Raw genomic sequence first — 23560 nt, 5'->3', positions numbered from 1 at the left:
TCTGCTTTATATTTTTTATTTTTAAATTAATTTAATCAATGTACTGATCTACTTTTTATTTAAATTTAGTCAATGTACTAAATCTGCTTGTCATTTATTTTTAAATTAATTTAGTCACTGTACTAGTCTGCTTTTTACTTATTTTTAAATTAATTTAGTCAATGTACTAAATCTGCTTTATATTTTTTATTTTTAAATTAAGTACATTAACTAAATTATTTAAAAAATAAAAAAGCAGATTTAGTACATTGACTAAATTAATTTAAAAATAAATGTAAAGCAGATTTAGTACATTGACTAAATTAATTTAAAAAATGAATTAATAGCAGATTTAGTACATTGACTAAATTAATTTAAAATATAAAGTAGATTAGTACATTGACTTAATTAATTTAAAAAATAAATATAAAGCAGATTTAGTACATTGAATAAATTAATTTAAATTAAAAAGTACATTAGTACATTGACTAACTTAATTTAAAAGTAAAAAATATAAAGCAGATTTAGTACAGTGAATAAATAAATTTAAAAAATAAATAAAAAGCAGATTTAGTTCATTAACAAAATTAATTTAATATAAAAGTATATTAGTACATTGATTAAATTAATTTAAAAATAATTAAAAAGTGGATTTATTACATTGAATAAATTAATTTAAAATAAAAAAGATAAGTACATTGATTAAATTAATTTAAAAATAAAAAATATAAAGCAGATTTAGATTAAGTACATTGACTAAATTAATTTAAAAATGAATAAAAAGCAGATTTTGTACATTGACTAAATTTATTTAAAATAAAAAGTAGATTAGTACATTGACTAAATTAATTTAAAAATGAATAAAAAGCAGATTTAGTACATTGACTAAATTAATTTAAAAATGAATAAAAAGCAGATTTAGTATGTTGACTTAATTATTTTAAACTAAAAAGTAGATTAGTACATTGATTAAATTAATTTAAAAATTAATAAATATTAAGCAGATTTAGATTTGGTACATTGACTAAATTAATTTAAAAATAAATGTAAAGCAGATTTAGTACATTGACTAAATGAATTTAAAAATAAATGTAAAGCAGATTTAGTACATTGACTAAATTAATTTAAAAATAAGTAAAAAGCAGACTAGTACAGTGACTGACTTAATTAAAAAATAAATGAAAAGTGGGTTTAGTACATTGAATAAATTAATTTAAAATAAAAAAGTAGATTAGTACATTGACTAACTTAATTTAAAAATAAAAAAATATGAAGCAGATTTAGATTTAGTACATTGACTAAATCATTTTAAAAATAAAAAAGCAGATTTAGTACATTGACTAAATTAATTTAAAAATAAATGCAAAGCAGATTTAATACTTTGACTAAATTAAGTTAAAAATAAGTGATAAGCAGACTAGTACAGTGACTAAATGAATTTAAAAATAAATGAAAAGCAGATTTAGTATGTTGACTTAATTAATTTAAAATAAAAAGTAGATTAGTACATTGATTAAATTAATTTAACAATAAATAAATATAAAGCAGATTTAGATTAAGTACATTGACGAAATTATTTAAAAAATAAAAAAGCAGATTTAGTACATTGACTAAATTTATTTAAAATAATTAGTAGATTAGTACATTGACCAAATTAATTTAAAAATGAATAAAAAGCAGATTTAGTACATTGACTAAATTATTTTAAACTAAAAAGTAGATTAGTACATTGATTAAATTGATTTAAAAATTAATAAATATTAAGCAGATTTAGATTTAGTACATTGACTAAATTAATTTAAAAATAAATGTAAAGCAGATTTAGTACATTGACTAAATTAATATAAAAATAAATGTAAAGCAGATTTAGTACATTGACTAAATTAATTAAAAAATTAATAAAAAGCAGATTTAGTACATTGACTTAATTATTTTAAATTAAAAAGTAGATTAGTACATTGATTAAATTAATTTAAAAATAAATAAATATTATGCAGATTTAGATTAAGTACATTGACTAAATTAAGTAAAAAATAAGTAAAAAGCAGACTAGTACAGTGACTAAATTAATTTAAAAATAAATAAAAAGCAGATTTAGTGTTTTAACAATATTAATTTAAAATAAAAAGTAGATAAGTACATTGATTAAATTAATTTAAAATAAAAAATATAAAGAAGATTTAGATTTAGTACATTGACTAAATTAATTTAAAAATAAATAAAAAGCAGATTTAGTACATTGACTAAATTAATTTAAAAATGAATAAAAAGCAGATTTAGTATGTTGACTTAATTATTTTAAACTAAAAAGTAGATTAGTACATTGATTAAATTAATTTAAAAATTAATAAATATTAAGCAGATTTAGATTTGGTACATTGACTAAATTAATTTAAAAATAAATGTAAAGCAGATTTAGTACATTGACTAAATGAATTTAAAAATAAATGTAAAGCAGATTTAGTACATTGCTTTTTACTTATTTTTAAATTAATTTAGTCAGACTAGTACAGTGACTGAATTAATTTAAAAATAAATGAAAAGTGGGTTTAGTACATTGAATAAATTAATTTAAAATAAAAAAGTAGATTAGTACATTGACTAACTTAATTTAAAAATAAAAAAATATGAAGCAGATTTAGATTTAGTACATTGACTAAATCATTTTAAAAATAAAAAAGCAGATTTAGTACATTGACTAAATTAATTTAAAAATAAATGTAAAGCAGATTTAATACTTTGACTAAATTAAGTTAAAAATAAGTGATAAGCAGACTAGTACAGTGACTAAATGAATTTAAAAATAAATGAAAAGCAGATTTAGTATGTTGACTTAATTAATTTAAAATAAAAAGTAGATTATTACATTGATTAAATTAATTTAACAATAAATAAATATAAAGCAGATTTAGATTAAGTACATTGACGAAATTATTTAAAAAATAAAAAAGCAGATTTAGTACATTGACTAAATGTATTTAAAATAATTAGTAGATTAGTACATTGACCAAATTAATTTAAAAATGAATAAAAAGCAGATTTAGTACATTGACTAAATTATTTTAAACTAAAAAGTAGATTAGTACATTGATTAAATTAATTTAAAAATTAATAAATATTAAGCAGATTTAGATTTAGTACATTGACTAAATTAATTTAAAAATAAATGTAAAGCAGATTTAGTACATTGACTAAATTAATATAAAAATAAATGTAAAGCAGATTTAGTACATTGACTAAATTAATTAAAAAATTAATAAAAAGCAGATTTAGTACATTGACTTAATTATTTTAAATTAAAAAGTAGATTGGTACATTGATTAAATTAATTTAAAAATAAATAAATATTATGCAGATTTAGATTAAGTACATTGACTAAATTAAGTTAAAAATAAGTAAAAAGCAGACTAGTACAGTGACTAAATTAATTTAAAAATAAATAAAAAGCAGATTTAGTGTTTTAACAAAATTAATTTAAAATAAAAAGTAGATAAGTACATTGATTAAATTAATTTAAAATAAAAAATATAAAGAAGATTTAGATTTAGTACATTGACTAAATTAATTAAAAAATAAATAAAAAGCAGATCAAGTACATTGACTAAATTAATTTAAAAATAAATAAAAAGCAGATTTAGTACATTGACTAAATTAATTTATAAGTACATGAAAAAAAAAGATAAAGTAATCCTGGTTTGCACCGTCGGGGTCAGCAGCTCCTCCTCGACAGTGTCCTTCCAGGCTCGGTCTCCCTCTTAGGCTAAAAGATCATGGAACAATTGTAAAACATGTTTGATTTGATCGGAGTGACAGCTGACTGAACAGATAAAGCAGCAGAATTAATCGAGCCTGGCTGTTAGCCTGGTCTGGGCCACCAGCATAGAATAAATCTCCATGGCCTCTTGTGCAACTGAGTCATCGATAAAGTAAGCCAGGATAACAGGCATATCCCAGCCTAATCCCTTGTCTACCTTCCATGCAATAGCCCCAAGACAACTTTCGTGGAATAATTTAATGTCCACACAAATCCCTGCTCTTTACAGCACAATAGATCACACGCGATAATTTGAACATATGTCATATATACACCCTACAGTTGTGTGTTTTGGTTTTTCTTTGCACTATGTCAGACAACTTTTTAAAAGTGTTATTGATTTTGTTTTTATTGTTCTAATCTTTTTTTTTTTTAAATTCTGCCTTTATTTTTTTGAATTTTCTTCCTTGGTATCGAAAAATTAAAATTTTTTGCACAGTAGTGAATATGGTCTACGATAGTATCTAAATTGTTGTTTTTCACGATAGATGACATCACAAAATCGAATGTCCCTCATTTTGCGAAAAACAATCAAAACACACCATTTTGAGAGGCCACACATTCACTGCATGATCAAGCCTTGTAAGACTAGTAGCGGACTACTGCCGCTGTTGCCAGATTAGACTTTTATCAGCCAAAAGATTTAGGCGGTTTTGCCAGGGTTTTTTTCTGGTTTGGAAATTAAATCTCAATTCGGCAGCCGTGACTATAGTGCGTGCACATATGGGGATATTGATTTTTGTTAATATCGCACACCTACATTCATTTTCCAATAATGTCTTATTTTATGAGAATGCACAATGGCAAACATACACCATATATATTTATTTATATATATATATATATATATATATATATATATACGCACACACACACGCAGATGCAGAGGTGGAAAGTAACTGAGTACATTTACTCAAGTACCGTACTTAAGTACAATTTTGAGGTACTTGATTTATTACATTTGATGCTACTTTATACTTATACTCCACTACATTACAGAAGAACTATTGTACTTTTTACTCCACTACATTCTTAGTTATTTTACCGATTCAGATTCTTAATACAAAATATTATCAACAAATTAATACCATATATTGTTATAGATTAAGATACACTGCGCTGAAAATAAAATTAGCCCAGAGCGAGATAGAGACCCTTCATATGTGTATATATCAGTGACAGTTAAAAGTATAACTCTGTGTACCTGCTGTAGTCAGACAGTCAGACAGTCAGACAGTCAGACAGACAGACAGACAGACAGACAGACAGACAGACAGACAGACAGACAGACAGACAGACAGACAGACAGACAGTGTCAGTGTCAGTGTTTGGATTTGATTTTAACCCATCTGTCGTCAACATATCTGAACCAATAGCTGTGTGTTGTTCCTTTAAAGGTGTTTAGTTCCACTGGTACACCTCGCTTGACAAAGCCGTAGATTCTCATCCTGGTTTGGTGCATGTGCAACTAATTTAACCAGAATGATCAGAACAGACTAGATCAAGTTTGGCTTTTTCATTTATCGCGGACATTTTAATTCTGCCTTCCTGCAACAGCCCCCTGATGCAGTGAAAATTTGAAAGAAAGCACATAACTGTAGGGTCTATATATGACAAATATTTTCAAGTTCTCTTGTTTGTTTTCTTGTGTTGTAGAGCTCAGGGATTTGTGTGGACATTAAATGATTCCATGAAGGAGGTTAAACCTTGGATTCAGTTGGTGAATCAGTTGTTGTTAGTCAGGTGTCTCCATAGTGTAAACGGTGATCTGGTCCATGCGAATGTATTCAGCTACAGTCTTGTTTATCTTCTGTGTTTCTGCTGACTTAGCTCCATATTATCTCTGCTGATTAAATCGTAAGTATAGCAGCTGCCACAGTTTCTGTCTCACTGTTGGTTGACTTTTCAGACCCGTTACTGTGTCACCCTGACACGTTAGACACAATGACTGATAATGTTAGCTGCTCAGGACTACTAGCATTAATCAGAATCAGAAATACTTGAATAATCCCCAGGGGAAATTATTTTTGTTACACAACTCCAGATATACAAACAAGTATTATACAAACTAAACATGTATTAGAAAAGACTCAAATGTAAATTTATAGAAATTAATATTTACAGTAGTGAAGTATAAAGATGATCAAAGATTGTGTGTGGTTGAGTCTGAATTACCGAGAGGAGGTGACAGACTCTCCACCGGCCCTCCTGATCAGTTTGTTCAGTCTGTTGGTGTCTACGAATTTCAGAGTGGAGTCTTGTCAGCTGTCTTCTCACCAGGTCATGCGTGAAGGACACTGTAGAGGTGTCCGTCAGGGGAGGGCTGAGGTCATAAGGTATGGAGCTAGAACAGTGACAGTTAACTGAGGTATTGAAGAAAAAAATGTAAGCACTGAAAAAATGTTCAACTTAAAAATAAAATACAAAAAAAAGAAATCATCTCACAATCATGTTTTGCATTTTCATTTTAATATTTGTATGCATTATGATGGGTTTTTCAATTTGAATCTATAGATTTTTCTTGATGTCTGGTTTTTTTCAATAATTACCACATTTATGAGGCCTTGTGTATCAGCAATAACACTGCCCTGAAAGACCTATTAGACAATAAATACTAGATCATAGAGGACAGATGAACATCCAGGGGCTGAGTTGAGGTATTAGCCTAACCTCTGCCAAAACAGCACAGCGTCCAAACAGTGGCAGAAATACAGACTTACTTGAGATCTGGTAAAATTGTGGAAGCCATTGATCACAGATCACGGTGCTTAAAGTATGCAAATTATCCTTAAAGGCCCCCTCCTTGTCCCTCCCCTCAAGCCCCTCCTCTCCACTCCAAAAGAGTGACAGAAAGTTGAAACTGAAAACCGGTGACCTTGAAAAAAGACACTCAAGAAAAAAATTAAAGATTGAGATTGAAAAAAAAATCATAATGCTTAGAAATATCAATATAAAAGAACATATCATGATCGTAAGATTATAATGTTTTAATGTTTGTGTTTTATTTTCAATTGAACATTTTTTTAAAGTGTTAAAACTTGTTGTTTCAATGCCGATTTTTCATTTTCTTTGTAATGCAGGTATATATGCTGGCAAATGTCACATCACTTCTATTTGTTTTAGTTTTTTTTATAAAATATATTGTACGTAAATTCATTGCGGATCATTACTAATACTTTGCTTAAAATGTACTTAGTAATTGTGAAAAAATAAATTCTTTATAGAAAAAGTATTTTCAATTAAATTTTATTTACAGTGCCAAATCATAACAAAATTTATCTCAGGACACTTTACAAAGTAGGTAAAGACCACAATCTATGAGTTATATAGGATTTACAGAGACCCAACAATTCCCCCTTTGAGCACAGTAGCGTTGAAAACCTTCCCTTTAACAGGCAAGAACGTCTGACAGACCCAGCTCTATGGAGGACGGACAACTGTCTTGACCGGTTGGGGAGGAAGAAAAGGAGAGGGAAAAGACAAAGATGGAAAGAGAGAGAGACAAAGACGGACACAAACACAAAAAGAGAGACAGTTCCAGAGATGCAAGCAACCACAAAAGTAAAACAGTAAGTATAATAATAGCTATAGTAATGTGAGTATAACTTATATGTTTTGCAGTTGTATAGTACAATAATAGAAACAATCACAGAGATGAAACACGATGCATTGATAATCGTTTTATAATCGCAGTGCAGTCCTCTGAATTGTAATCAAATTGAAGGTGCCTAGAGATTCCCATCCCAATGAATAGTAGAAATAATGGGAATAAAGGTAGTAGAAATATGAATATGAATAATTATGGTGGGGAATATGTCACAAAAACAGACAGACGAATAGATGAATAAAACACCATATTTTAGTCCAACTTTTCAATTTTATCTGAATAGCACCAAATCACAACTGAGGTTCTCTCATGACACCTGGAGTCAACCATGAGCAGATGACTTACAAGAACAGCACCATTCTGTCATTTTAACTCAAATTTTATAAGCTTGCCATTCTTACTTATACTAATAATGTTACCACCAGTAAAAAAAAAAACCTAATCAAATCCTTGTACTTTATAACCTCGCTGGTTATGTTGAAGAAAAGGACTAATGCCGGCGTCTCTTTGGAAATGAATACCTCCGCTCCATCATGTGTGTTTCCGACCACAATAAGCTGTAACGGGTGTGTTTTTCAGGAGGATTTAGCGATTCGGGCTCCCCAACGTCATATTACTTTTTCTACACACAACACAGCTAAACAATTAGCATTACCTATATTGCAGTAAGTACTGCTGATGGCTGCCCTCATGTTACTCTATAAGATACTGACAGAGGCATCTTGGTGGATCTTACTGGATTCTCCACGGCCGCTATTTTGTCCTCATCTTACATTCAAACTTTAAACTTCTTGTCCGTTAAATACTAGCATTGTCTGATTTAACTATTTTAAAGGGGTATGGTGCTGGCATGTTTTCCTGTTTTTTCTGTGAACCATTCATTTTTATGACATGTTCTGTTGTACGGCAGAAATACACTATAGCAGTAGGATTGACATCAGTGACAAGATGATTGGTTTTGGCACCAACAGCCAAGGCTGGATTACCAACCAGGCGAATTGGGCAACTGTCCCATGGCAACTAGGGATGCAAATTATAATTCATTAACCAATAGTTGTTTCATTTTATCAATCGATGATCGATTATTTGATAAACGCAATTCTTCTGAGAAGCTGAATTTCCCTCTGAATAGGTTAACTGTATAGACCCTTTTAATGGAATTCCATTACTAGGCAACAGCCTTGGTCCTTGTTAACTTCCTGTCAGCTGATGTTGTTCACATTCACTGCAACGGGAATCAAACTTGGACACATGTAGAATGTTTATGTTTACAACTTAAAAAAGGTCTATACTTAACATATTTATTTAGCAATATAAATAGTAGCAATCCTTATTAAAGGAACTTGCCTGTTAACCAGAGGTTTACACTCAACAATTATTGTACTAAAGTACATGTTTGAGGCTCCTGCCCCCTACTTGAGTATTTTCTTTTTATGCTCCTTTAAACTTCTACTCCACTACAAATCAGTGGAAATACTCTTCTTTTTACTCCACTACATTAACTGATTACTTCAGTTACTAGTTACTTTACCAATCTTAAAAGTACATATGAAACATTAGTTTATTCATCAAAAACTGGACTGACAAAATTTAACGTAATGTAAATGCAGAGTAATTTTTACACTCCAGTGGTAAAGTGGTGTTAAAGCATGATTTTTCTTAAAATGCCTTATCAAGTTGTAATCTTGACACAAAAAACACAGGCTTCACAGTGACAGTTAGACACAAAAACTTCTCTGTCATTCACTGGTGAATTGACGGTTTTGTGTGTCAACCTTTCTTTTTCAGAGTAGAAAGAGACATTGATGTGGTGATTTAACCACGGATTTAACCAACCATCTAACCATACAGAAACGATTGAGATCAACAACAGAGTGGAGCTTGAGGAGCTGTTGCCAAGAGGATTCACAAACCCACGAAGAAGAGCGTAGCAGGAGCGTGTGGAGCAAGTCTCCCAGCTCGCCGGGAGTCTACCCGCTGAGATCAGAGAGGACAGCAGTCTACATCAGCCACCACGGCCATGGATTACTGTTTCACACAGGCTTCTACTCAAAGGGCTAGGAAACATTCCATTCTTTGTTCGCAATCAATTGTGCAGTCCTAGTTTATACACATAAAAATACACATATATATTTCATTTGTATTTTGTCATTTTACTATGCACTTATTTACAGCAATTAATTAATTAGATACATCCCTAATAAACTCAAACATGTAAAGCACGTAAGTCTGTGCCCTGTCTTCCAGCAGGAGCAATCTTGCAATGGGTGGAGATTACAACAACTAAATGTTCAGTGGAGATCAAATTTAGAGAACAAATTAGAAATACTTGATTTATTCTGAAAGACTGTAATATCAGCTGTGGCTATACCACTGCTGTACTAGCATTTTTGTTTTAGATACCAAGAGAACCAAGGTACTTCAACAAAAAAATATTGTATTTAAAAGGTTATAAGCCCAACAATGCAGTCTCTCATCCACTGCCACTGTTTTACACACACAGTGCGGTAATCTGCAAATAGCAAAATATTGAAACAAGTTTAGATGAAAGCTGTCTATCTATTCTGTTTTTCTTAGTTTGACATAAATCTTTGGCCAAGTGCTATAAAGGAGCTCCTGGTTGAAACAAACCAGCACCCGTCTATACCATAGGTGGTTTTAATGGTTTTTTTATCAGATGCTGTAAGTGAGGTATTTGATGTATTTAAATTGAGGTCATTTATTTAAAGCATTAAATGTCACGCCGTGGTGAGGTTTGTCCCGTCTTTGGGTTTTTTGTCTTGTGAATTTCCTTTTTTATTTTGAAAGATAACTCTCCTCTCGTTCCAGGTCACTTGCCCTTCCTCTTGTGTCCCCGGTGTGACGTCATTCCCTTAATCCCGATTGTTTCCACCTGTGGTTCCCCTTCCCTCATGTGTAGAAAGTCTGTGTCTTCCCCCTTGTTCAGTGCCAGATTATTTCGTACCTTGTGTCAAATGTATCCAGCGTTTTTTCCCACAGTCTTGTTCATGCCATCAAGCTTATTGTTTCCACGTTCAGGTGATAGTATTTCTTGTTTTGTTAAAGTAAGTGTAGTGTTTTTGAATTCTTGTTTGTCCATTGTTTTCCCCTCCTGGTTGGACCGTCCTTGTTTAATTAATTATTTTGTTCACTTTGCCTTTTGTTTTTTCCTCCTGGATGGAGTGACTTTATTTTGTACTTTACTTTATTGCTGGCAACTTTCTTTTTGTTCCTCTTGTGCGGAGTGATTTTTTGTTTGTGGATTTTGCTCTGCGCCACGTTCCTGTCGTCAAGATAAAAAATTCAGTGTTGACCACGGCCAACCACATGGGACAGCTTTCCTCGCAGCTACATGACTTGCTGGGCATTTGTCTCGACCAGCGACCTCAGCTCCTCCTTCGTATAAGGGAGTGGGACGAGTGGAAGATGGGATTCAACACCCCTAGTGGACACTACGAGTATCGGCTCATGCCTTTTGGTCTCACCAATGCGCCGGCAGTGTTTCAGGCCATGATCAATGACGTGCTTAGAGACTTTCTTGACCACTTTGTCTACGTGTATCTCAACGACATAACTTAATTTACTCCCCAGACCTAGACACCCACCAGAGCCATGTTACCCAGGTGCTCAAAAGACTACTAGATAACCATCTTTATGTCAAAGCCAAGAAAAGTGTTTTTCATGCCGACACCGTATCTTTTCTGGGCTTCATTGTAGCCCCTGGAAAGGTACAGATGGACCCGGCTAAAGTTAGCGCAGTTCCGCTGGTCGCCGGAAGCAGAGAAGGCCTGGCAGACCCTCAAGAGACGCTTCACCTCAGCCCCCATCCTCACCATGCCTGATCTGCGCCGCCAATTCGTGGTTGAGGTGTACGTCTCCAACGAAGGGGTGGGAGCGGTCCTCTCACAGCGTCCAGAGCAGGACGGCAAGATGCACCCTTGCGCCTTTCTGTCTAAGCGGCTGTCCAAGGCGGAACTGAACTACGATGTCGGCAACCAAGAGTTGCTGGCAGAAAGTCGCCTTGGAAGAATGGAGGCATTGGCTTGAGGGGGTCCAGCTGACATGTGGTGGGCTTGGACTTATGGATGAGGTCGGAAATCTCTGAGAGAGTGGGGAGCTCGAAAGAGGAAAAGGGGTGGGCGGGTGGGTGTAGGTCAGAAGTGAAACTGGAGGAGTTTAAACCAAGACCCTGATGGATTGTCTGGATTATAGTGTTGAAGAAAGACATAAGAGAGTTATAGAAGGCAGTTGAGTACAAGTGGGGTGGTATAGAAACTGAGGATCTAGTGATATTGTTGAACAGTGAAAAGAGTGACTTTGTCATGAACGGTACAGAGATACAACACAAAAGAGAGGACCCAAGGCAGACACAGACGCGGAATAAAAGTACAAACAAATATTTAATTACAATTACAAACAAAATGCAAAACACTACATGGGAAAAACAGGCAATATCAATGACGAGACGGTCGAGGGAAAAACAGGAACAAGGAGATGCTGACATATTAGTAGGCGCAGGAATGCGATGGCGATCCGCCATCCTGCGGTTCTGCTCCGCCGTCTGAAGCAAGGCCCCTCGGGTCTCTCTCCAAATCCGACGTACTCTCCGGAGATGGATTTGGATGGACGGAACAGCTATCTCAGCTTCCTGGGCCGAAGCCTCGAAGGGAGACATACCTGTATACCTGAGTATTCCACCCAGGAGAGTTGTGATGACCACGACGAGGGATTGCGGGCACAGATGCAGCGAAGAGCGGCCTCAAGTGCCTGGTTAGCCCACTCCGTTAGACTTGGGATGGAACCCCGACGTTAAGCTAACCTTAGCTCCCAAAGCCTGGCAGAAAGCTTTCCAGACCCGATAGGTGAATTGGGGCCCACGGTCAGAAACGATGTCCGCTGGAATTCCGTGGATGCGGAAGACATGGTCCACCAGGATCTGTGCCGTCTCCATGGCGGACGGCAGCTGAGGAAGCGGGACAATGTGAACCATCTTAGAAAAACAGTCTACAATGGTGACAATTGTGTCATTACCTTGAGATACAGGAAGTCCTGTAACAAAATCCAAGGCGATATGGGACCATGGTCAACCGGGTACCGGGAGAGGACGGAGAAGACCTGCTGGAGGGCGATGAGAAGTCTTTCCCCGGGCGCAGGCGGTGCAGTCCAGGACAAACTCCAGATCCGTACCCATGGTCTTCCACCAGAAGTGCAGACGAAGAAGGGACGCGTCCTGGTGATTCCGGGATGACAGGAGAGACGAGAAGAGTGCCCCCACTGGAGCACCTGGGAGCGAACGCTGGCAGGAACAAACAGACGCCCAGGTGTACCACCACCAGGGTCGGGGTTAGAGCGCTGAGGATGGACTCATTCTCCCAGGTTAATGCTACCATCACACATGATGAGGGAACGATGTTATCCACAACGGATTCTTCCTCCTCGGCTGGTCCAAACTGCTGAGAAAGGGCAGCTGGCTTGATGCTTATTACTGCCAGGAATATAAGTCAAAGTGAAGTTTTAAGAATTGAGTTTCTTGGCGGTCTGAATATAAGCCAAGTTTTTGTGGTCAGTCCAGACCACGAATGGAACTTCTGCCCCCTAGCTCCCGGTTCCCAATGTCGTAGTTCCTCTCCGCAGGCGATAGCTTCTTAGAAAAGAATGCACATGGGTGAACCTTGTTATCAGATAATGCCTGCTGGGAAATAACCGCCCCAACTCCCAGATCCAAGGCATCTACTTCGACAATGAACTGGAGGGCAGTATCCGGTTGGACTAGCACGGGGGCGGACGGGAAACACTTCTTGAGAGTCAGAAAGGCATTGTTGGCGGCAGGAGACCAGTCAAAAGGAGTAGAGGGGGAAGTCAACCTAGTCATCGGTGAAACTACCTGGCTGTGGTTACGGATGAACCAACGGTAGAAGTTAGCGAAACCCAAAAATCGCTGAGTTGCTTCCTAGAGGTAGGCATCGACCATTCAGTCACCGCAGTGACCTTTGTAGGGTCAGCCCTAACCTGTCCACTCTCCACGATATACCCCAAAAATTTTACGGAGGAGACGTGGAACTCTCATTTCTCGGCTTTGACAAAGAGACAATTCTCCTAGAGACGCTGAAGAACCTGACGAATGTGCACCACATGCTCGTTCAAGTCCTTGGAAAAAATCAGGATGTTGTTCAGGTACACGAAGACAGCGATTAAGCATATCACGAAGTACGTCATTAACCAGGGCCTGAAAAACGGCTGGCGCGTTAGTTAACCCAAACGGCATGACCAGATACTCAAAGTGTCCTAGTGGAGTGTAGAAAGACTGTCTTCCACTCGTCCCCCTCCCTCACAAGATGATATGCGTTGCGAAGGTCTAGCTTGGAGAAGATGGTCGCTCAATGCAACGGCTCGAACGCGGAATTGATCAACGGGAGGGCTACTTGTTTTTAACCGTGATATTGTTGAGACCACAGTAGTCAAGGCAGGGGCGTAGCGATTTATCTTTTTTGGCCACAAAGAAAAAAACAGCTCCTAGTGGAGAAGAAGAGGGGCGAATGATCCCTGACTTAAGCTAGTCATTAATGTACGTTTCCCGTTCGGGACCTGACAGGTTATAGAGACGACTAGTGGGAAAAGTTGACCCGGGCAACAACTCAATGGGACAATCGTAAGGACGGTGAGGGGGTAAGGATAATGCCTTAGCCTTGCTAAATACCTCGGCGATATCTTGATACACGGGAGGCACGGAAGACAAGTCAGGAGGATGAGGTAGTAAGGAACTGGGGGTACTAGGACATCTAGGAGGAGCTGAACGAAGACAAGAAGAATGGCAATTGCTACTCCAATTCACAACCCTACCTGTTAACCAGTCAATAACTGGGTTGTGAGTGATAAGCCAGGGGAGACCAAGAACTAAGGGAGCATTAGTGGAAGGCAATGGACTGGTTACCAGCAAGAGACATGGTTAAAGGCAAAGTCTCTGCGGAGATCTGAGCGAGTTCGCTTCCACTGAGACTATTAACCATTAATGGAGTCTCTAGCTGGTTCACAGGAATAGCATGAGCTTTAACAAATTCAGTATAATATTAGTTTCAGTCCGAGAGTCAATTAATGCATGAAGGAAAAATTCCCTGCCCTCACAACTCAAAACTATGTCCAGATTAATACATTGGCGGGGACTATTAGGAACAACCGAACGACTCACCAGGACCCCGTCTTTGACTGGTGGGTCTGACAGTTTAACCGTCTGTGACAGTTGGCTATCTGATGATTGGGAGCTCCACAGTAAATACATAATCGGTCTCTAAAGCGCCGCTCAGGTTCAGCGGGAGTCAAGTGACTACGACCTAGCTGCATGTGTCATGGCTACTCTTGCATACAAAAAAGTTCAAAAATCGTCAGAGTAGTTTCTGAGGAGGAGGTCTACGACTCACTAAATAAAAAGCACTCGCGGAGATGTTTCTTGTTTCAACAAAAAGGGTTTCGCATTTATTTACATAAACAGAAATATCCTCCGGTTGACTTCAAACCATAAGCAAATAAAAAACATAATTTAGCGGTTGATAAACTGTTTCACTCCTCACTCCTTCAACACAAAAAGCCGACCAGCAAACCAGCTGTTCTCTCTCCTTAATCACGGGAGGAGGATGGCCTGACTAGGAGGAGTGCCATAAACAACAAAAACAATCATAATAAATAGTAGTTCATGTACATTACACATTCTAAATAGTTATCCTTATCATTATTTTATGCCGTTACCAAAATAAAGCAGTTACACAATAGAAAATAAATTATGCTACTTAAACTCAAAGTCCATTCAGTTACTTGATGATGACTTTCTGTCTTATCAAAGTTCATAATTATGTCAGAATATCTGAATCAGTCCATAGTGAAGGATGGAAATTCACGGCCTCCCTCCATTCATACGGCTGCCTCCATTAGAAGACAGAGCTTATCTATTGGTCGTTGAATCACACTGCTTTTGGTTTTAACCAAAACGCTCCTCACGAAACCCTTGGCATCTGGAAATGTCTTTACAACACGGCCAGTAATCCATGAGTTCCTTGGTGCTGTGTTGTCAACAATAATGACCAGATCTCCAGGACTCAGGTTCCTTTTTATGCTGTTCCACTTGCTCCTTTCTTGCATGAGTGGAAGATACTCTTTTGTCCAACGTCTCCAGAAGAGATCTGCAAGATACTGTGCTTGTCTCCATCTCTTCCTTGAATAATGATCCTTTTTTTCAAAAACCCCTGGTGGCATAGTTGTTTTCGCCTTCAGCTGAAGCAAATGGTTTGGGGATAGTGGTTCCAGGTCATTGGGGTCACTTGACACTGTAGTTATTGGTCGGTCCTTCAGGATGGCTTCTATCTCACACAGCGCTGTTGATAGGGTTTCATCGTCCAGTGTTTGCTGTTTTAGAAAAGATGTAAGGCTCTTTTTGACTAGTCTGATCAGTCTTTCCCAGACTCCGCCGTGGTGGGCTCCAAAAGGAGGGTTAAAAATCCACTTTATTCCTTCTATTAGAAGGGTGTTTTGAATCTTCTGATGATTCAGCTCTTTCAAAGCTTCCTGTAGTTCCCTTTGGGCTCCAACAAAGTTTGTCCCACAGTCAGTCCTGATACTTAAGACTGGTCCTCTTCTGCAGATGAATCTGCGAATAGCATTTATGCATGAATCTGTCGTTAGGAAGTTTGCCATTTCCAGGTGGATAGCTCGAGTCACCAGGCAGGTGAAGATGACCCCCCACCGTTTTACCTGAGTGCGGCCCCTCTTCACTTCAATGGGACCAAAGTAGTCAATGCCAACATGACTAAAGGGAGGTAGGTCCGGATACAACCGATCCTCAGGAAGATCTGCCATTTTCTGTTCACCAGGTCTTGCCTGCATGCGCCTGCAAAATACACAGTTCCTGATGATTTTCCTGGCTAAGGAGTTTGCATGAGGGAGCCAAAACCTTTGTCCTAGCCTGGAAAGCATATGGCTTCTTCCTGAGTGCCCAACTTGATGATGGATATGTTGTAGGATGAGGTTAGATATGTGAGCACCTTTAGGGAGAATAATTGTATTCTTCTGGTGCACTGGCATTGCACTTTTGTTTATTCTACCTCCTACTCTCAAGATGCCATTATCAAAAATTGGATCCAGTTTGCGGATGGTGCTTCTTGAACTGAGGGTTTTGCCGTGTTCCAGGCAAGTAAATTCATGGCTGAAGTAGCGTCTTTGTTCAAAACAAACGATTGCCCTCTCTGCCTCTTCCATATCCTCCACTGATAAGTTTTGTGTCCCGCGCTCATCTTTCAGTTTTCTCTTCGTCTCCGAAGACACGTGTGTCTGACCCTTTCTTATCTGACTTAGCAGTTGAAGTAGTTTTTTCACCATCAGTATCCAGGCTACAGACCTCTGAAGTTGGTTCCATGATGAGTGATACTTGATTAATGTGCCTATCGGATGTTGGTTTTCAATTCTCACACTGTTAACTGTGACCTCCTTTTTCACCTCGGGGTCATTTGCTGATATTTCTCCTAGACCTTGCGTGATCTTTGGCCATGTATTTTTCTCTCTGCCCAGGTATTCGGGTCCTCTCAGCCATCTTGATCTCAAGTAAGATTCTACATGCAACCCTCGTGATGCATCATCGGCTGGATTGTCTCTTGAATTTATGTGTATCCACTGGCTTGTGCGGGAGAGGTCATGGATCACTGCAACTCTATTGGATACAAATGTATGAAATCTCCTTGTTTGATTGTGGATATATTTTAATACAGATGTACTATCTGTCCAGAAAGTTGAATCTGTGAGTGGTAAATCCAACTCCTTCCTCAGCATCCGATCCACTTTTACAGCCAGTGTTGCTGCAGTGAGTTCAAGCCTGGGTATGGTAATCTGCTTGAGAGGTGAGACTCTGGCTTTTCCAAATATGAAGGAAATATTGATTTTGCCTTGCTGATTCATTAATCTAAGATAGCTTACAGTACCATAACCCGACTCACTTGCATCGCAGAAGTGATGCAGCTCAGCCGTCTCCACAGGGTCAAAGTTCTCAGGCTTTATGCATCTTGCTACTTGAAACCCACGTAACTGATTTAAATCCCCGATCCATCTCTGCCAAGGTGTTGCAAGTTCCTGTGGAATAATTTGATCCCATCCATACCTGGCTTTGCAGAGCTCTTGGAGTAGTTGTTTGGCTTTCAGGATGAAAGGAGAGAGAAAACCTAACGGGTCATAAACTGAACTAACTGTGGAGAGTATACCTCTCCTGGTAGCAGGCCGGCTTCTGACAGTTACTTTAAAGCTGAAGGTGTCACTGTGGGTGTTCCAGTGGATTCTAAGTGCAGGCTCAACTGTGATTTGTTCTTTCAGCTTTTCTTTATCCAGGTTCAGTTCCTTGACTGCCTTTGCTCTGTGATGCTCAGGAATGCTTGCTAACACCTCACAGTCATTGCTGACCCATTTTGTCAGTGTGAAGCCTCCCTGGCCGCAGGCTTCAGTGAGATCTTTGACAAGCTTCATAGCTTGGTCCACTGTTGCCACTGATCGGAGACAATCATCCACGTAAAAGTTAGTTTTGATGGTTTTCATAACTTCATCAGAGTAATGCTTCTGGTTGTCATCAGCAGTTTGACACAGGGCAAAATTAGCAATACTCAGGGATGATACAGCACCAAAGAGGTGAACTTTCATCCTGTAAACTTCAAGCGGTTTGCTGATATCACTCTCTGGCCACCACAAAAACCTCAGGAAATCTCTGTCCTTTTCAACAACCTGTACTTGATAAAACATTGCCTCAATGTCTGCCATAACGGCAATTTGTTCTTGACGAAACCTTAATAGAACTCCAATGAGGGTGTTTGTTAGGTCTGGACCTTGGAGGAGCTCCTTGTCCAGAGATGTTCCTTGAAATGAGGATGTACAGTCAAACACCACCCTCAGTTTGAGCTTTCGCTTGTGGTTGACACCATGATGCGGGATGTACCAGACCCGTTCGTCCTCTCTGCAAAGCTGCTGGGGTGGAACCTTTTCTGCATAACCCTTTTTGAGAATGTCTTCCATGAAGGAGGTGTATTCCTCAGCATACTTCTTATCCTTCCTAAAATTTTTCATAAGGTGCAGTGTGCGTTCCTTTACTATATCATAGTTGTCAGGCATGATCTTGTCTTTATCCCGGAAAGGCAATGGCAAATGATAGTGGCCATCTTTAAGAAATGCTGATTTGGAAGCAATCTCCATAAAATGTTTATCCTCAACTGACATCTCAATTTTCTCCTGATACATGTTTTCAGAGAAATCCTGGTTATACTGTCTGATGAGTAGATCCTTCAACTCAGCAACAGAGATTCTGTTACTTGACACTGCAATGGGCCCATCATGTTCTGCAGCACTATCAACACTGAGGGGTCCAGTTACCACCCATCCCAGTAAGGTTTGGACCGCATATGGTCCATTATCATGACTGTTTATTATTTGCCATGGCTCCATTGCTCGAGGAACATCAGTCCCAATGAGGAGTTCAATGTCTGCCTCAATTTCTTTTAACTGGATGCCACTGAGATAAGGCCACTTCTTCAAATCAGCTTCTGTGATTATATTTTCTGTTGAGACAGGGATTTTGCTCTGTGTGTAAACTTTCGGAAGGTCAAGATATGTGCAGCCTTCCAAGTCTCCCACCTCCAGTCCTCTGACCTCATAGGTCCCTGCAGGCTTTTCCTGTCCCATTGTTCGCAAAAGTATCTCGGTTTTGTGTCCTTTCACATTCAGCCGGTTCATTAGATTTTCTGTGCAAAACGTTGCTGTGCTGCCTGGATCGAGGAAGACATAGGTCTGAATATACCTGCTCCCCTTTGCCACTTTAATTCTGACTGGACAGTCTCTCCCGGCCCCAGTTACATCCCCTGCTGAAACAAGAGCACTGCATATGGCGGTATCTTCTGTCTCAGCAGTGGCTTTTGGTTGATTTTCCTGTTTTGGGCCTTTTACCCTTTGAATATGAAGTACAGTAGGATGTTTCATTTGACAAACTTGACACATTAATCTTCTTTTACAATTTTTTGCTTAGATGACCTTTAAGTAGGCAACCAAAGCAGTATCCATGGCTTCTTAAGAATTCAACCTTGTTGTTATGTGACTGTGTTTGGAATTGTGAGCAGTCGATCAGGGCGTGTTTCCCTTGGCAGAATCCGCAGGAAGGAATGATAGGACAGGGTTTGGTCTGAAGTGGTTGTTTTGGAATAGATGATTGTTTTACAGCGTATCCTGCTTTCTCTGTATTCACCGCCACTGAAGTAGCAAAGCGGCTGTTTTTGCCTCTTATTGATTTTAGTTCACTTTTTCTTCTTGGGATAGACTTTTTTGTAGTCATTTGGTCTTGAATGTCTCCAAACAACGGATCCAAAAGCATCTTTGCATGTTTTTCCACAAAGTTCACAAGGTGCTGAAATCTGATCCTCCTGCCAGTTTTCTGTTTTGTCTCATAAGCTGTGGTTCGCCATCTTTCCCGGAGTTTATAGGGTAGTTTGGATGCCATTAGCCTTAGGTTTGATGGGATTTCAAGTTCCTCTAAATACTGTAAATCTTGCATTATGTTACAACATCCTGTCAAATACATTGCATATGCATGCAGCATTTTCCCATCCTCAGCTTTAATCGCTGTCCAGTTCAAGGCCTTTTCCAGGTAAGCTCCAGAAACCTTAATTTCATTCCCAAAGTGCTCTTTTAAGAGATGTCTTGCTTCACTATAGCCTCTTCTGTCATCCATATGCAAACAGCTGCGAACCAGGTCTCTTGGTAATCCAGAGGTAAACTGCTCAAGATAGTAGAGTCTGTCCTGATTATTTTTAGTCTTGTCTTCAATCAAGTGTTCAAATGCATGGAGAAAGGACTGATATGCCAATGGGTTACCATTAAACACAGAAATCTCCCTTGCTGGTAACCTAGACAAGTTTTGCTGTGAGACAATGAGTTCTGCTATGTCATTTTGTCTTCGAATAACCGCATCCAAATTATCTTGTGCAGCATGAGTTACGGTGCGATTATGATTTGCAGTTTCGGTTCTGTGTTTTTCAGTTAAATTCTTGTTTTGGGGTTTATTTTCTGGTGTGTTGGTACCCCTTGTAAGTGGAGGTCTGTGGAGACTCAAGATGGTTTGGTGAAGTGGGGTTTTGGGTACTGCACCTAACTGCACAAATTCCACATTGCTCTACATTGTTTCTGGTTCATGGTGAGAGTCATAATACTCGTTCATGCCATCACCTCGAGCTTCCTGATCCACCTCATCACTTTGTAGAATTTTTATTTTAGCAGTTGATGCTGCAAGGTCTGCTTCCAACTCCATTTGTTCCATTTTTGATTTCAATTTTGTTTCCTCCAGTTGCAAGGTGTGTTTTTCTTTCAAAGCAGCAGCTCGAGCCATTGCAGCAGCCTGTTCTGCTTTGGCCTTTTTTAATTCTGAGGAGACTGAGGAGGATCTGGAGACTGATGATCCAATAGAAGTGGAAGACTTTGATTTGTGTGACACATTCAATATGCTGTCCAGTGGTTCAACCTTTGATTGTGCAATTTCTCTTTTCCATGTTTCAACCTCTTTCATGAAATAATTCAGGTTAGTTATTCTGGGTTCATACCAGTCATAGTAATCATTTTCCTGTTCCTCCTCGGATAAGAGCTCTTGCACAGATCTGTGAGCATTTTTAAATTCATCCACAGCTCCTTTAAACGCTTCAAATGTGTCATTGACTTTATCAACATTTCCAACATCAGTCATCAAAGCCTTTATTTCATTTATCCTCCTCGTGCATGCGCCCACTCTGCCTCTGCGCGAAGCAATGCACGATTTCAACATGTCCTCAGCTGAGGTCTCCGATGTCTCAGATATCATTACAAATAACCACACAAATTCCTTCAATTTACGTTCAGTTTATCCTTGAACATCCTTCCAACGTTCCTGTTTCATTACAGTCCACATCCACAATCCACAACTTTGCTTTCCATAATGATCGATTGTTTCATTGTAGCGCAGGTAGCGCCGCGGCGCATTCATTCATAAAGTTGATCAGCTGATTTTACTCACGGCCAGCCGGCTGCTTAGCTTCATCTGTCGGCGAGTGATCGGCATGATCCGTCGACTCTCCACTTTCCTTCAAGTCTTCGGTGGAGTTTATCAACTCGTCATGGCTACTCTTGCATACAAAAAAGTTCAAAAATCGTCAGAGTAGTTTCTGAGGAGGAGGTCTACGACTCACTAAATAAAAAGCACTCGCGGAGATGTTTCTTGTTTCAACAAAAAGGGTTTCGCATTTATTTACATAAACAGAAATATCCTCCGGTTGACTTCAAACCATAAGCAAATAAAAAACGTAATTAAGCGGTTGATAAACTGTTTCACTCCTCACTCCTTCAACACAAAAAGCCGACCAGCAAACCAGCTGTTCTCTCTCCTTAATCACGGGAGGAGGATGGCCTGACTAGAAGGAGGAGTGCCATAAACAACAAAAACAATCATAATAAATAGTAGTTCATGTACATTACACATTCTAAATAGTTATCCTTATCATTTTTTTATGCCGTTACCATATACCATTTTCCTAATAATTAATACAAAGAATTAATAGGCTCCAACAGCATGGGTTCCTCCTGGTCTGGAGCGGGAGACAGGGGAACCTGGTTGCTCACGGGAACAAAGGAAGTATGCTCGGGGAAACTGGAAAGAGGACCTGGAGTTACTGTGAAAACTGGCCGTCTCTCACGTAGACGGTTGTCTATCTTTATGGCAAGACTAATAAGCTCCTGGAGGTTAGCAGGCTCAGACCTACCCACTAAACTGTCCTTAACCTCCTCATTAAGCCCCTTAAAGAAAATACTCTGAAGAACCTGATCATCCCATCCTCATTCCGCCGCTAAAGTGCGAAACTCAACGGAGTAATCAGCAGCACAAGCGGAACCCTGGCGTAGATCCAGCAACCGATTGCTGGAATCGCAATTAGAAACAGGATGATCGAAAACCGACATAATCTCACTGGAGATCTGCTGGAAAGTAGCCTGCCGAGTCAGGGGGTTATTCCAAAACGCAGCTCCCCAGACTCGAGCCCTACAGGACAACAAGCCTAGCACATAGGCTATCTTGGAGCTATCGTTAGCGTATGTGAGAGGCTGCTGACCAAAAACCAGAGAGCATTGAAACAGAAAAATCCTGCATTCACCCAATGTACTACAATAACACTCTGGAGCAGGAACATAGGGCTCACGAGGGAGGACAGTACTCACGGTAGTAGCGGGTGACTCAGCATTCACAGGAGCAGCAAAGAGAGGTCCTACCTATCCTTTCTCCAAATGAGCTACGCAGGCAGTCAGCTGACTGAGACTCTCCAGGATTCTTTGCAGCGTCTGTGAATGTTTATCGAGCAGTACTCCCTGGGAAGTAACCGCGTGACGAACGGAAAAATCCGGGGATCAATTTCCATGTCCGCGGGGTCCATGTTATGGCCAGACTGTTTTGTCATGAATGGTACAGAGACAACACACAAAAGAGAGGACCCAATGCAGACATTGACGCGCAATTAAAGTACAAAAAAATGTTTAATTACAATTCCAAACAAAACGAAAAACACTACAGGGGAAAAACAAGCAATACCATGTCGAGGAAAAAAAAGGAACGAGGAGACAAAGGAGAATCAGGGAGACGGACAAGGAAACAGGAACACGGGAAACTACAGAGAAACAGGAACAAACACACAACAAATACTTAGCGATCGTGCTAACCACAACGAGAAAAGGAATGCCAATTAGGGGGGAATAGTTTACCAATGAAGGAATACAACGGTCTGGCGCTGCATGCCTGTCAGCTCAGGGTATAAGCTGGAGTAATAGTATGATTTGGATTTAGTAATACAGTCCTGGTAGTGCAGAAAATGATTTTTGTACATTTCTTTGTAAACAGTGAGCCCGTTCAAGCTGCCTGCCTTTGGCTTTCATACGCCAGAATTCAGGCGTAAACCAGGGAGCACAGAAGGAGTAAGAGACGGATCTGGTTTTAAGTGGAGCGAGGGAGTTGAGGATATCATGAAGTCCTGTGTTATAGTAGGAAACAGCTGTTCAGGGGTGGATAAGTCTTCAATGTCTATGAAATTGTCAATACTAGAGGAGAGAGGGTCCGTATTTATGTCCTTAATATTGTGAAAGGAGAT

At 38.5% G+C, this 23560-nt stretch overlaps 1 long non-coding RNA gene across 1 annotated transcript; it reads left to right on the top strand.

Moving 5' to 3' along the window:
- The first annotated feature begins 6039 nt into the window (after positions 1–6039).
- Positions 6040–10031, top strand: LOC310966211. The gene is made up of 3 exons (XR_014593805.1): positions 6040–6129; positions 7189–7362; positions 9189–10031. It is a non-coding gene; the product is annotated as an uncharacterized lncRNA (long non-coding RNA).
- The last annotated feature ends 13529 nt before the right edge of the window (positions 10032–23560 follow it).

This window comes from Echiichthys vipera (genome assembly GCF_963691815.1).
Source record: "Echiichthys vipera genome assembly, chromosome: Y".
Classification (NCBI taxonomy): Eukaryota; Metazoa; Chordata; class Actinopteri; order Perciformes; family Trachinidae; genus Echiichthys; species Echiichthys vipera.
The sequence above is the reverse complement of the archived record's forward strand: the minus strand, read 5'-3'. Positions and strand labels throughout refer to the sequence as shown.